Source organism: Drosophila persimilis, unplaced genomic scaffold (assembly GCF_003286085.1).
Source record: "Drosophila persimilis strain 14011-0111.01,24,50 unplaced genomic scaffold, DperRS2 tig00000477-arrow-pilon, whole genome shotgun sequence".
NCBI classification, from domain to species: Eukaryota; Metazoa; Arthropoda; class Insecta; order Diptera; family Drosophilidae; genus Drosophila; species Drosophila persimilis.
The window spans coordinates 1,735,553-1,752,110 of record NW_020825313.1 but is presented as its reverse complement, the minus strand read 5'-3'; the positions used below and the strand labels follow the sequence as shown (position 1 = coordinate 1,752,110).

At 42.9% G+C, this 16,558-nt stretch overlaps 1 pseudogene; it reads left to right on the top strand.

The window, feature by feature from the left end:
* The first annotated feature begins 11,540 nt into the window (after positions 1 to 11,540).
* Positions 11,541 to 12,072, top strand: LOC6603127 (annotated as a pseudogene).
* Positions 12,073 to 16,558: the final 4,486 nt, after the last annotated feature.

The following is a 16,558-nucleotide window of genomic DNA, read 5'->3' as shown; positions in this document are numbered from 1 at the left end:
AGGTTGGCAGAGTTTTGTAGTCCTGCGATTCCTTCCACTTGTTCCGAGTTTGCTGATCACACTTTTCCATTATAATATATATAACCATAGCGTGAACAATGTTCTCAGGTTTGCCGATGGACTCCAGCGAGCTTAATATAGCGGATGCCTGACTGTGAAGCTGCTGACTGTTTGACCTTTCCACAGGTTGTAGTGCAAACAATGCCTCAATACCTTCTAAAAATATAAGAGTAGGATTATCAAAACGGCTTTTGAGTTTTGCTAGGGCCTTCGGATAGTTTTCGCTTGTAACCTGGAATGCCAGAATTGTATCTAATGCCGGCCCCGTCAGGCAGGTCAGCAAATAATTAAACTTTTCTATATTAGACAATCCAGACTCACGCACAACAATTTGCTCGAACGAGTGAATAAAATTCTTATAGTTTGCATATGTTCCGTCGAAAGTGGGTAGCGACAACCTTGGTAACGATGACTTCACTGGCGGTGGGTGGTAGTCCGGCGCAACAATGCTGGCGTTCAGATCTCCTCCCATTTTTTCCTTTATGGCTAGCTTGATTGCTATGTATGTATCCTCCAAATCTGCCCGTCCTTCATCATTCGGACTAAGGTCTTCAATATTAGCTTGGACATTTAAAACATTCTTGAAATACGTTTCTAAGATGTTCAACCGATAGCGAAGCTCATCATTGCATATCGGGGTTTCCGATTTAGCGTCTACCACAGATTTGATCCGAGGTTTATTTCGTTTTATATTGCTCCGTTGGCGTTTTAAGTCTTCGAGCGTCGTCAACTAGAGCTTCCAAAAATAACAACAACAAAAAACGCAGCAAGCAGCAGCAGCTAGAGCACAAATCCAACGGTGAAAGCAAAAGCAAAAGTTCCAGCAGCGGCAACGAAAGCAAAACGAAAGTGAAGCGGTGGAATTCCAATAGAAAGAATGCGTTGATCGATGGACCAAAGCAGGTAGCTGCAAAGCGAACGAACCGAGAATGCAAGCGCCGTTGAATGCGTTGTGGGTGACAAGCGAATGATAAAATTAAGCGAGAACGGCGAGAGCAAGGCGAGGACAACGATCCCGCGATCTAGACGAACAATTCTGATACGGTTTTCGGAACTTTCGATTGCAGCTGCGAGACGAGCGAATGTTGTAATTGTTGCCTTTGTAGATTGCGATTAGTTTAATTGTTCACAGAAGAATTAACATAACACACATGCCCCACGTTGGCGCCAAAATGTTTGTACACGGAGCGTTTTCCGCATTAATGTTAATTCACGGATGGGGGTGTGTTAGTTTTTTCTGCAAACGAATCAAAGTCTATACAAGAAAGAGAAAAGTCGATCGATCCAGTTGAGTATTAGGGAATAACTATTTATTACAAATCTTAGTGCTTGAGTACTGGGCGTAAGAAAGAGAATTTAGTGGAGAATTTAGTACAATTATGGTGAGAGTAAATACAAAAAGTGAGCGTAGGCTCTCTATTTTACGAGGGTCATTTGAATACTTGTTCCTTAAAGGAGTTTGACCGAACAGTTGGATCACCGCTCGTCTTATGTTAACATCTCCGGTATCGGAGATTCCATTCTACCTTCGAGCAAGTCTGTACATATAGTTGTACAATCCCAGGACGCAAGCTATCGAGCTTCCTTCACTGCAATTGTCACTAACTCTATTACGGAAATGTAGCCTAACTTCGGCCGAGACGCAAAGGATTGGCCCATGCCGAATAATCTAAAACTAGCTGATCCTAATTTCTCCAAGCCCCAACGTATCGATCTGTTGATAGGTTGTGGTTTGTTCTTCGATTTAATGTGCGTCGGACAGATTCGACTATCAGACCAATTGCCAACATTGCAGGAGACAAAACTTGGTTGGATAGTGTCAGGAAGCATTGATAGCTCGGAGAATAAGCGTGCAGTTTTAGCCGCTTTTGAAAATTCCTCTTGCATCTCTAATGACGATTTTCGGCCCACAACGCTGGAGTACCAAAACTTAGAGCAGCAATGCAGGAAGTAGCTGCTCGAGTGCCAGGTGCAAGTGGAAAAACTGCGATCGGAGAATCAGGAACTGCAGCGCGAACTTTTCGATATATTAAAAAACTACATATCCACGCTAAATGAAATTCAACTTTCAACAATTTCTACATTGCCAAATTTCCTACCATTCTATGCAATTACAGAGGTTCCCGATGATCAAGATGTAATCACGACAAGGCACCTTCGTAAAGAAGCGCCTATTGCTGCATTCAACGATCATCCCAGCGTAGCCGCCAGCTGCGCCCAAGCAAGCATCTTCAAGAGGGCCGTTGGAAAAATAGCCGTTCTGCCCCTTCAGGATGGATCTGTTGAAAGCCTTTGCCTTCCAACGGGGGGTGAATGTTCGGAGCAGAACCCAGCCGATTAGTTGCTTGCCAAATAGCACCTAATTCTTGGCCCTCAGCTGCTTATTTTGTTTGTTACTTATGTCTATGTCACTCATTTGATTGTTAAAGCTTTGCGCGTGTTTGCCCTGCTAAACGCTCTCTGCCAGCTCGCTCTTCGCTATCTCCGCTTTGCGTCTGCCTACCGACGTCAGCCGAGCGAAGCTGCGCTTAGCGATCGGAGCGGCAATGTAAAGGGCAGGCAAGCCACACTTGCAATTTGGATGTAACGCATTAAAGAACATATCGTAATTTTATTTCTGCGCCGAGTTTTATTTAATTCGAAATAATTAGTCGGCCGATTGGGGATAAAAAACATTATCTCCACACACTTTGTTGCTTCAGCGTACTGTCTGTGAAGTATTAAGCTTTAAAATTGTTGACTTTGAAAACTCAGGAAAACTTTTGTTCTTTGATAAGAAAATTAATTGCAATTGCTGCTGATTCGGACTGCGACGATTCGACAGGTTATACGTATGAGCCGCCCCTGTTTATCAGTGGGATATGACTAGTGGTTTTGGTGACTTTAGTGGTCGTTAACACTATGCAAAACCACTTTTACTCCTTGAACGAAACCAATTTTATCTCACAGATTTGAGGCTTTACAATTTTCTAATGAACTTTGTTTTTATACCCGATACTCATAATGAGTATTGTGGTATATTAGATTTGTAGTGAAAATGGATGTGTGTAACGTCCAGAAGGCATCGTTTCCGACCCCAAAATGTATATACATATATTCTTAATCCGCATCAATAGCCGAGTCGATTGAGCCCCGCCTGTCTGTCCGTCCGTCCGTCTGTCCGTCCCTATCAGCGCCTAGTGCTCAAAGACTATAAGAGCAACGACATTTTATATCCGGACTTCTGTGATATGTCACTGTTAAATGTATATTTCCAAACTTTGCCCCACCCTCTTCCACCCCCACAAAAGGCGAAAATCTGTGGCATCCACAATTTGAAAGATACAAGAAAACAGAAACCGCCGCATCGTAGAGGATGACTTCTAGAATGCAAAATCTGAACAAGGTCGTATAATTATTATAGCCAGAACCAAGAAAACAATTTCATTCTTTCTCGCTTTGTCTCTATCTAACACACAGGTTTCATGGTCGGCTTGGTCTGTTGCAAAATATGAGTTCCTACATCTCAGAGACTATAAAAGCTAAAACAACCAAATTTTTCATCCACACACTCCTGTGATATCGGACCTTGACGAGTTAGTTTCAAAATTTTGCCACACCCCCTTCCGCCCCCACAAAGGACGAAAATCTGGGGCATCTACAAATCTAAGAGAATATTAAGGCTAGAGTAACCAAATTTGGTATCAACACTTCTGTTAGTACTCACTATAAAACGTATATTTTAAAATTTCGCCCCATTTCATCCCGCCCCCACCAAGAACGAAAATCTGTGGCATCCACAATACAGAAGATACGAGAAAACTAAAAACGCACAATCATAGAGAATGACCGTATCTATGAGATTGCTGAATCTGGATCAGATCGGATCATTTTTATACCCAAAGGAACAAATTAATTTGCAGTTAGCTTTTCAGAATTGTAAAGTTGATTCCAGCCATTTCTAAGATACCTAAGCTTCGAGGGTGGTCCGATAAGCACTAAGCCTCACCGCCCAATGGTGCCAGTATTGCAAAAAAACAAAAACTGTCAAAATTTTCAGCGGGCTTGTCCACTGATTTGGTCGCGTGTGACTTTTTTATTTCGCCGGACAGAAATTTGATTCGAATGAGGAATTCATCGCCGTGGGCGATTCGTCGGCGTGGGAAGGTTGCAATAGGATGTTTTTAATTTTTAATGTTTAATTTTTAATGTTTAGAGTTTAACTATGGACAGTTAAAGTGTGTAAAAATATAAATGTACAAATCATAAAAACTATCTGCTACTGGAAAGCTCGGTAACACAATACAAGGCAAAAGAAAGTTCACTTAAATTATTCATTAAAGAAGAGTTTACTTTGGAAGCACAAGTATCAAAGGAAAAAAGATGGAAACATTTATTGTAGTCGCGGCATAGGCTACGGAAAGATTCATGGTCAGAGTAGTTCGATGGACAGAGAGGAAGATGCAGAGGAATGAATGCCTCGTCAGGCGTGATGGGACAGCAATATTGATAAGGCTAATGGGAATCAACCTCGCCTAGGAGAAGTTCGTGGAGAAATAGAATACCATGACAAGTCCTACGGCTTTCAAGAGAGTGAAAGTCAATGAGACGCAGCCGACTCTCATGAGAAGGAAGATGACGAGAGGGGTCCCAGGGCAAAGATAAGGAATTGTTTTTGAACGGACTAGAGCATGTCTTAATATTTTTGGTAATGGGGAGACCAGATACAGGAACCATATTCCAATATAGGCCGTACAAGAGAAACGTAGAGTAGTTTAGTGGTATAGGGGTCAGAAAATTACCTAGAACATCTTTTGATAAAGCCAAGGACTCCTTTGGCTTTATTTGAAATAGCGGATATATGAGAATTAAAACATAAGTTAGGTACGAAGATAATGTTTCAATCCTTAACTTTGTACAGGCGTTCCAAGGAAATGTTGTTAATTGTGAAGTCAAAAAGGTAAGGCTTGTTGTGATGGAAGGTCATGACGTTACATTTGGAAATGTTAAGAGGTAGAGCGTTAATAATATACCAATTGTTGAGAGCATCGAGATCCGATTGAAGAAATAACGGGGACACCGGATCGCTGTGGGAAAAACATAGCTTGACATACATATACATACATGCATGAGCATACATTAGGACTTACATTACATTAAAGAGGTTAAATAATAAAGGCCCGAGATGGCTACATTGTGGCACACTCGAAGAGACAAAACTGCTTTAGAAAGAGAAGATTGAAGCAGACACGCTGAGAACGATTGCAATGGTACGCATTAGTCCAAAAAAGAAGCTAAGTCTGAAATCCTTATAGAGATAGTTTGTGGATGAGGAGATTGTGGTTAACTGAATCGAAAGCTTTACTAAAATCAGTATAAACTACGTCAGTTTGACATTGCTTTGCAAATCCGGCAGTTACATAGGAGCAAAATTCAAGGAGTTTAGACGAAACTGAGCGACGTTTTACAATTCCGAGCTGTGATTCTGATAACATGGAACTACAAAAGTGTTGAAGCTGAGAAGTAATAATTTGTTCGAAGAGTTTAGGAATGGCATATAAATTTGAGATACAACGGTAGTTTGAGACGTCTGATTTAGACCCCTTTTTATACCCGATACTCAAAATGAGTATTGGGGTATATTAGATTTGTGGTAAGAGTGGATGTGTGTAACGTCCAGAAGGAATCCTTTCCGACCCCATAAAGTATATATATTCTTGATCAGTATCAATAGGCGAGTCGATTGAGCCATGTTTGTCTGTCCATCTGTCCGTCCGTCCGTCTGTCCGTCCCCTTCAGCGCCTAGTGCTCAAAGACTATAAGAGCTAGAGCAACGATGTTTTGGATCCAGACTTCTGTGATATGTCACTGCTACAAAAATATTTTAAAACTTCGCTCCGCCCACTTCCGCCCCCACAAAGGACGAAAATCTGTGCCATCCATAATTTTAAAGATACGATAAAACCAAAAACGCAGAATCGTAGAGAATAACCACATCTTTTAGACTGCAGAATCTGAATTGGATCGTATTATTCTTATAGCCAGCATCAAGAAAACAATTTCATTTTTTCTCGCCCTGTCTCTCTCTAACACACACGTAGCATAGCCGGCTTTGCTTAGAGTAAAACATTAGCGCCTAGATCTCAGAGACTATAAAAGCTTGAGCAACCAAATTTGGTATCCATTTGGTAATATATCGGACCGAGACGAGTTTGTTTCAAAATTTCGCCACACCCCCTTCCGCCCCCGCAAAGGACGAAAATCTGGGGGTATCCACAAATCTCAGAGACTATTAACGCTAGAGTAACCAAATTTGGTATCCGCACTCCTGTTAGATCGCACTATAAAAAGTATATCTCAGAATTTCGCCCCACCCCCTTCCACTCCACAAAAGACGAAAATCTGTAGCATCCATACGAAACGGCTCATTAAACACTTACCTCACCATAAAATTGATAGTCTGCCACCAAATCTCACATTGATCAGCAATGGGGCTGTGATTGATCTTCTGGGCAAAGTGAATATAAACAAGCAATATCCACAGACGATAAAACTATTACAGATTCTAACATTTTTATGGCTTCTCTTGTACCACTGCGGCTTAAGTCGGATACATCGGAATATTGGAAAAATCCTCGACCTTCGTCTGCTCATTATTGCCGTCCTATATTATTTAAATACGCCAAGGAATCTTCGAAACTAATAAAATTCACTGTAAGTGATATTAAGAATCAGATTTTAAATATAAGACCGTTTGTACATAAAGTCAACGAAGAAAAAAACATTAGTGTCAATTTTGAACTTTTCCTTACTATGATTGATGGAAAAGTTCTTAACGAACTTACTATTACTAAATCGACCTTGAAATGCGAATTTACTCTGGAATGTCATGATCCTCGCAAGGTTAGTCTTGGAGGCAATCCCATACACCTGAACGACGTTATTCCAGGTAGTGGCCAGTATGACTTTGGAGATCAGACTTTGTTTTTTAAACTGAGCTTGTTGCTTTGTTTAATAAGCCAGAACATTTTCTGCTCCTTGCTCCTCACGCTACGGATGTGACTGTCGAAAGTTAAACGTGCATCCAGTGTAATTCCGAGGTATGTGTGATTCCTACGCTGCTCTCCTAGTTTCCCAAGTAGGAAGACACCAGGGCAAGAGCCTAGTTTATCAGGGTTTATGGAGATGTTCCATCGGCAGGCCCAGTTTTCAAACAGCTTGAAGAATTGCTGTAGATTGCCCTTGAGAGTATGCTGTGTCGTCATTTCCCTTCGGACCGTAGAGGGATTTGGCATGTCGTGGGTAAATAAGCACTACAGTGTCAGCCCAAGCACGGTGCCATGCGGTTCTCCTGCCTTGATGGTCTTGGTCAAAGAAGCTGCACCATCCTTGACTACACGGAAGGTCCTCTCCTTCAGAAAGCTTTTGATAACTTCACACAGCTGAGCACGGTTGAGCATCATTTTGATCTTGGCGAGTAGTCTCTCGTGCCACACTCGTTCGAAGGCCTGCGAAATATCCAGGTAAGCAGCTGGAAGCCATCTAGTATGTGTTCCACTACCCTGTGCAGTTGTTCGGGTGTGCTGTGCTGAAGCCTGAACCCAAATTAATAGTTTGGCAAGGCTGTTTTAACCAGCGGCGGCTCCAGTAAACTGAGGTCTTCCGGTGGCTTTCCTAGCTTTGCCAACATGATTATGTGGGCACATCTCCAGGCTTTGGAAGAGTATACTAATCTTAGCGACGCGTTCAAGATTAGCAATAGATACAGAATCGCTCTGTTTGGTAGCGTCTTTGCCACAACATTGTCAATCCTATCGTCGCCAGGGGCCTTCTTGGACTTGAGTTTCTTTATGTCCTCCAAGATTTCTTGAAAAGTGATTGGCGCCACAGGGAGCTCCATCTGGTAGGTCTCATTCAGCCTCTCAGTGACCATCATTGCTCTTCAACTAGATGTCGTCCAGAATGGTGTGAATCTTTCTTCCAGGTTCGTCGCAAAAGCCTCCACTCTGTCCATTGCTGTTCTTGCCCATGAGCCGTCAGCCTTTCCTTGCCTAAGAAACAATGAATGGCAATAAAAAATAGTTCGCGCACAGACATATTGGAATTCGTAATTCGAATTTTAAATCGTTGAAAACTAAAAAAATAAAAAAAAAAAAACAACAAACACAATATAAAATGGAGAGACCAGAAATTGGTGGTAATAAGTAAACAAATGTACATATGTATGTATACATTTGCTTTCTCTTTATTTTTCTCCTTGATTTTAAATGCTTATTTTCAGGCCTTAAATACATGCAAGTCGAAATGAACTGGCATTATTGTACTGCGGATTTGCGGGGGTCCTGAAATAATTCCGTTAATGTCGACCGGGGCAGATCCAAACCAACTTCCAACAGAGCTTCTGCAACTTTTAAGGGAGTCCTAAGAGTAGGAACATTTTTAGACCCTGAGACCTTTGAAAATTAAACTTTTATAAATAAGCGCAACCTTAATATGCGATAAGTAGGTTTACATATGCTAATAAATTGTGAATATTATTCAAACTCTCGACTTTCATTAAATTCAAAACTTGCAACAGTTTAATATTAGTTATTAATAAATAAAATAAATATTAATAGCTTAACAAAGTTCAAAAGCTCATTCTCATTGAATTTGAAAGACCCTAATTGCTATAGCTACTATTTACAGGACTTCCATTAAGAAATAAGAGCTGCAGGGGTGATGTGTGTGAGGGGCCATTTCCTATTACCTTTAAGTTGCAAACAACCCTTTCTTGGTTTTATCAATATGATAATGCTCCTATTCATACAACCGAAACGTTTAGCTAGTAAGCTGGCCGCTACTCACCGGTTTTGAATTTTATTTATCAATAGTATTGATCAGACCAACAATATTCAAGTTTACCCGAATTAATTTAAACCATGGAGCTATTTTGGAGCTTGATATAACTTAATTATTTGACCAATTTGTATGAAACCCCTAAACCGTATGTGCCCAGTTATGGAGCAGAAAAGTGGATCAACAATCTATTGCATTTTTTAATTTAATTCAAGCATTCTTACTAGCTTAAATAGTATTTAAGTTATGTTTTTTCTTAGAATTATTAGAATTCTCAAAAATATATTTTGTTTGTTAGTGTGTCCTATGCAAGTGTCGCAAAGTTATTACCCTAAATTTTCCGTATGTTCTTGAATATTTTAGTTAAAAAAAAATTAAGTCTCTAGCGTGTTTTTTTGTGAACAGTGGGCGATAGAAACTGACTAGGGTGTCCTATTCAAGTGGCAATACATAATACTTAGCTTACAAATTATTTTAAAATAAATAGTTATCTGCAAAATATAGTTAACTATGTGTTAAAATTTGTTAGATCTTAGAATAGTTTTTCTAAACTTGGGTGGCTAATTGTATTTTAACGACGAAAAAAGACTGGTGCGTGCGTTCGTTTTCAATCGATTTTTTCGACTCTCTCCAATGTATTCAAATAATGTCTTCTTAGCCTAGCTTGCCTACGGTGGCAAAGCGGGGCGAATTCACCAAGAGCGAGCTTTTATTGCGCTCCCGCTTTGTCCTAGCCTAACTTACGATAGACTTAATAAGATGCGATACACTAATAAAAATTAGAATATAAGATCAGGCGCCAAATGGTGCTACACCGGCCCCGTTGAAGAAGTGGAAGGCCTCAGCCCTGGATCAACTATCGGTCAGGTGGGACTGGAACACAAAGGCGCCGCATCAAAGCGGATGAAACTGGAATGTCTGGAGGAGATTGTTCAAAAAATTCTGGAAATCCAGAAGGAGCAGCAGAAATTACAGGATGACCACCAGTAATCAAAGCGAGAGATACTCCAATTGCGAGCAGCCAAGGCCAAACCAACTTGCAACAGAGCTTCTGCAATTGTTAAGGGAATCCTAAGATTAACGTTTATTGTATATATATGGATTCTTTTATTATAGTGAATAATATAGCCAATTTACTAATTTAATATTATGAAAATTTCACAATTCAGACCAAAATTTTGTAATTTTAGGCTCATCTGCTGCTTTTTGACGGATGATAGATGGTGGATGGTGCCAGTGTGAATCGGAGCTTCACATCTGTCAAAAAATTCCACCCACCCCAAGGATGGGTTCAGTGTGCAGAGCCTATTAGTTTCAAATCAGAAGACCAAAACAGAGATAAATTGAAAATAACGGTCAAATAGTTGCATGGTAGGGACACAGTGTGGAGCAATTTAAGGTTTGAAACGCGTACGTCGATTGGAAGAAGGAGTCGAAAAAACTGGCAACACAAAGAGCGAATATTCAGTTTTATCCTGATAATGAAGAAAAAAAGAAAAGCGTTTGACGAACAAACAAAAATATTTTGGGTCATTTTGAATATTTGGTGCCATTGAATTGGTATTGCTGCTGCATCGGGCAGACTCAACCAAAATAGATATTATAGCGGTAGCTGGGGAGACGGGATGAACTCCGTTGTATTTCCACATTGGAGTGTGCTCCATCTCACTGCCTAAAACGCGGAGAGCAAGCTTTTGCATATTAAGGACAGTCCCATCCGGTGGTTTGGATGAATTTCGATAGGATCCCTGGGTTGGTTTCGGAAAGGTCCGAAATGTCCGTGAGGAAAGGCGCCCCGAGAAGCCGAAGCGCTTCCCTACAGAGCTTTGGGGTATCGGAATCTTGCACTTCCTAGTGAAGAGCACTAGTTCCGTTTTAGTCGGTTAACCTAGGCCGCATTTGTCTGCCAATTTTGAAATCTTAATGAGAGTACGTGCACACACATAGCGTTTGTGAAGTTCTACCAGAAATTCTAAGGAAACAACATCCGCATACGCTACCACGCGTTGTTCTGCCCCCGTACCTCTCCCCTCTCTGTGGGGGTAGCCCCACAGCAGTTCGTTCACTGCTATGCTCCTAGGAGGGGCTAGAAGACTCCGCCTTACGGTGTGCTTTAAAACCTGGTCAACGTTGACGTCCAGTGCCCAGTGATACCTCAACTGTCCTGCATGGTAGCATCTGATCGATGAGGCTAACCGTCCGGAAATCAAAAATTCCGTTCCATTGTCTTCAAAAGAAAAAATGAGAGACTTATGGTTGTAAAGTCCTTGGGTAAGTGTGCGAGGGCTTGCCTGCCTTAGGAATGAATACGACTTTGGTCTGAAGCCAAGTGTCAGGGATATTCCCGTGGGAGAAGACTTTCTCGTAGATCTTGTTTGAGATGCCAAACTTTTTTGGCACCTATGTGTTTCAAAAATGAAAAGAGAATTTGGTTTAATCTTTATTTAATCGTATTTAATTTTGGTGGCTTAGCGGAAACCGATTTTTTGCTAGCCACAATTTTGCCAGCTGAATGTGTCGAATCAGAAGATGCGTTCCTTGCCGAATATCAGAAACGGTGAGTCCTGGATGCCTAAGACGATGTATAAATTTATGCATGTAGGCGAATGTGCGCTGCATGCGAAAGAATGAATTTGCATGAAGTCACTCTGTCCAACTGTCAACGCAGTTTCCGCTTTCTTTCCGTGCGGTTCTTAAACATGACTGGTTTAACGAATAGGACCGTTGTTATTGATGGTCGCGGCCATTTGCTTGGCCGTCTGGATGAACCTCTCTGGCCATTTCTACAGAAACAAAATCAAGTTCTTGGCCTACTTGCGCAAGCGTTGCAACGTCAACCCAGCTCGTGGTCCCTTCCACTTCCGTGCCCCGTTCAGGATCTTCTACAAGGCGGTCAGAGGTATTATCCCACACAAGACTAAGCGTGGCCAGGCTGCACTCGCTCGTCTGCGTGTGTTCGATGGCATCCCATCGCCCTACGCCAAGCGTCGCCGCGTCGTTATCCCCATCGCACTACCTGGATGTGATCAAGAGCCTGGAGCGTAACCGCAAAGCCAAGTTGCGTGTCAAACTCAAGCACAACCGCGAGCTGAAGAAGCTGACTGTTCAGGCTCGTGAAAACATTGCCAAGGAGCTTGGCCCTTCAACAAAATCATCAAACCCTATGGCCACGAGATTTAAGGACAACAAAAACACCGGCAGATGCGTAGCAGTTTTTTAAAGGGAATAAAACAACATCCGGACGTGAGATCGGCATGTGGAGACGTGATTAGCAATACTCTCTTGCGAAGCTCCAAAATTTGCTATGTCGTTAGCAGGAGATACAGGCCACTTATCCTTGGAGCCTAGCAAAAAGGATGGGCCGTGAAACCATAGCTCTGACTGGATAAGATGGCTGGGAAGCGATCCTCTCGAGAGAATATCAGCAGAATTTAAAGATGTGGGAACATAGCGCCATTCTATGGCTGCCGTCAACTCCTGAATTGATGCCACTCGATTTGCCACGAAAACTTGAAATTTAGCTGGCTCGTCCCTAATCCAAGATAATGCTGTTGACGAATTCGACCAGCAATAGAACCGACCTGTAAAGATTCCCATGTCCTTTACATTCTGCATGATTTTCGCAAGCAAATGGGCTCCACTTAATTCCAGCTTAGGAATCGATATAGTCTTTAGCGGCGCCACTCGCGACTTTGAGCACAAAACTTGGCTCGAAGACTGGGCTTCCCTGGACACGACATACACGCAAGCGCCATATGCTTCTAAGCTGGCATCACAGAATCCGTGAACTTCTGTAGCCACACTAGAACGAAGAACCAAGCGAGGAAATGAGATCCGAGAAATGCTTGCCAAACTATTTCTCAAGTCCATCCAAGTTGAATGCAACGCTGAGGGTAGCTCCAAAGCTGCTGAAGAAAGATTTTGCACTTGACAATGACTGGATTTATCAATCCAAGAGAGTCGTAGAACCCCGTAATCGTAGATAAAACCGACCGCTTTGATGGCTTTGAGTTTGTGTCCAGTGCGGACAAAGCAAAAAGCACCTGATCCGAAGCAGGGTCCCACGCTAAGCCGAGAGTTTTGGCTATGTCGCTTCCATCATTAAACTTAAGGAACTTCTCTATGTCATCTTCAGGGGTACCCTCAAGTACTTCCTGGTGACTGGAGCACCATTTCCTAAGTTTAAAATTACCACGGGACAGTAAAGCTGATGTTTAGTGCATCTTGTCCATGACCTGTGTGACCGAATTACCGCCCGAAAAAAAGTCATCCCCGTAAAACTCCTGACGCAGAGCAGCAGAGCCAAGAGGGTAGTACTCACCCTCGTCGATGCCCAGCTGGTGCATTGCGTGCACCGCTAAAAATGTTGTAGCCCTAGTCCCGTATGTGACGGTGTCTAATGTGTAGGCCTGAACATCGGACTCGAGGGGATCTCGCCATAGGATGCACTGATACAAATTGTCGGGTGGAGACACTCGTACGCAGCGGTACATTTTACAAATGTCCCCAGTGAGAGCGACTGGATATATTAGAAAGCGAATAAATATGTTAAACAATGCATGCTGAATAACAGGGCCTGTCATCATCACATCATTTAGAGAATATCCAGTTGATGAAGCTGCGGATCCACCGAAAACGACACGGAGTTTTGTCGTCGTACTGTCCTCCTTTAGGACACAGTGATGAGGCAAGAAATATTTGCAGATTTGCAATATTTGCATATGATGTAAATCAATGTACTCCCTCATAAAGGCGGAATACCGCTCCTTGAGTGGGGAATTACGCTCCAGTTTTCGCTCCAGACTGATGAACCGTCGATAAGCCTGAGCATAAGATTCTCCTAAACGATCAGTATTGTTATTTAGCGGCAGACGAACTGCATACTCCCCGGATGGCAACCGTGAAAGGTGGCTTACGAAATGTGCTTCACAGTCGTCTTCTTCTTTGGTATTCAACCCAGCCTCCACACAATTCTCGACTTCCCAAAACATACGAAGAGTTTTATCCAACCTTGCTTCCATCTCAGCTATCGAATCTGGTCAATTGTGCGTGGCCAAAAGCGCCGAGCTTGATGCCTTCTGTCCACCGCCAGATACGATCCACCCAAGCCGGGTCTTCTGCAGAAGAGGCAGTCCATCGGTGAGTTTGATTTGCCCTACGCAGAGGAGATCATAAAAAACGCTCGCACCAATGAGAAGATCAACCCGTTGAGGATTGAAAAATGCAGGATCAGCGAGCTGAATGTTAGATGGAATACGCCAATCGGATACATTTACTGTCATACTTGGTTGAGAATCGGTAATCGTGGGGGCGATGAGAGCAGTAAGCGTAGTTGTGTAAGCAGAGGTGCGAGAATGCATACAAATGCTTATGGTGGATCCCTCAATAAAAACGCTGGTATCGCCCAGCCCAGACACAAGTGCAGACGATTGAGTTCTCCTAAGCTGAAGCTGCTGGGCGAACCTGGATGTGATGAGATGCAGCTGCGATCCTGAATCTAAGATGGCACGACAAGGAACTAAAACGCCTGACCGATTCTTCACGAGAACCACGGCTGTAGCCAGAAGCACGACATCAGAGTGAAGACCTTGGGCAGCAAGAGAAGTAGATGAAGGTAGAGGAGAGCTGCTAACAGAATCTTGAGCAATGGAAAGAGTTTCTGGTTGAACGGCCAGATCGGGAGGAGTAATACCTGGGCAGCTTTGTGTTGTGGGCTGTATACTATCGAAGTGCAACAAACTATGATGCCTACCGCCGCATACTCGACATTTTCCACTATTGCATGCGCGGGTCCGGTGCCCCGGTTTAAGGCAATTGAAGCATAGGGAAAGCTTCTTCACTTCTTTGTGGCGCAGCAACGGTGAGAGATTTCCGAATATCTAGCACGAGTATATTCCATGGCCCGCTGAGTGGCAAAAGACGCATACAGACGGGTCGGCGGAAGAGTTGGAAGCTGCAAACGTTTTCTTAACCTGCGTATAGGAATGGTTTTTTCCCACCTGATCGCTACTAGCGTGTGTCGCTGTAGCATATTCCAACCGCTCCATTTTCTGGCAGCGTTGCTGCAAGAATTCGAAGAATTCCTCTGCGGTAGGTATAGCATCCGACGATGTGTGCTCCTCCCACTTGGTTTGCGTCTTCGAATCCAACTTCTGCAGCAGCATGTTGATGACCATGAATCCTAAAATCTCCTCAGCAGTTCCCAATGTCTGCAACGCTCGCATGTGTAAATTGACTGCATCTGAAAACTCCCGAAGCCTTTTAGCAAAAGGCGAGTTTACCCTCTTTAGCCCAAGAATCTTCTTGATGTGTGCCTGGAAAACAAGTCTTTTGTTATTAAAGGGGTTTTTAAGTATATCCAGAGCCGCACGATAATTGGCACTGGAGAGATCCAACGATCGAACCGAATCCAAAGCCGCATCAGCGAGGCCAGAGCGAAGGTGCTGGAATTTCTCGATGTCACTGAGATCCGCATTCGCTTCAATCACCGATTTGAACATTGCCATAAAATACGAAAACTCGACGTATCCACCAGAAAACTTAGGCACCTTCAGCTCAGGAAGTCGCTGCTTGTGAGCCATGATGGTACTATGTCCGGAATGGCTTGGCAGAGTCGTAGAATGGGCAGCGGCGTGTGACTGGCTTACTTCAACAGCAGACAGCAACTCAGCTTTCAACGATATGAAAAGAATATCGAAGTTTTCGCGGAGCTCACTCCCAATCTCGTTTTGATCGAGAGCCTCCAATTCATTATGGGCCTTATTGAATTCCTCTCGAATTTCTGCCAACATATCAAGGCGCACCTCGACTTCCGCGGCGGTCAACTTATCGATTTTATTCCCCGCGAAGGTTTCGCCAAGCCTGTGCAATCGATCATATAATGACTGACTTTTACGCTTATACAGACTCAGTCTGGAATCAGTATTTCCGCACGCGCCTGTATTCTGATCGTTGTCCATGTTAACCGTTATGCAATTTGACACACCAACGGAAAATGAAATACCGCTTAAGCGACGATGTATAAACGCGAGAGCGAGAATGGAAGACACGAAAAGTCAAGAACTGCGGCTGCAACTGCACAGAGAATGAGAGATTGGACGCTTAAAGTACCGGAAAATGTATATAAATATTCCAGCTGCACTCTAACTGAATTTGTACTAAAACTGTTTTTCAATGTGCACCCAAATGTATTTGTTGGTAGTTAAACTACCCAACAACAAAATATTGTATAATTAATAAGTGTTTTTAACGGAACGCGATTAAGCAATGTTTTTATATCACGTCGGGGGGTCACCAATGTTTGAGATGCCAAGCTTTTTTGGCACCTATGTGTTTCAAAAATGAAAAGAGAATTTGGTTTAATCTTCATAGTTCGTATTTTGGTGGCTTAGCGGAAACGGATTGTTTGCTATGGCCAGATAGAATTTAGGCGAGATCCATATGCAACCAATGCGCAGAGGGGTTAGCATAGAACTAAAATAGACGACGGCGTCAGATCAAAGTGATTGCCGAAGTGGCGGCGGCAGATCAAGGTAATTGCCGAAGTGGCGGCGTCAGAGAGCCCCTTTATCGGGAGAGCGCAGCAGCTCTGCAGAAAGTCAACGTTTTACAACGTAGGCGGCTCACTCTGCTCATACAACGATAATGTTCTCCTGACTTAATAGGTACAGGATAGCACTTG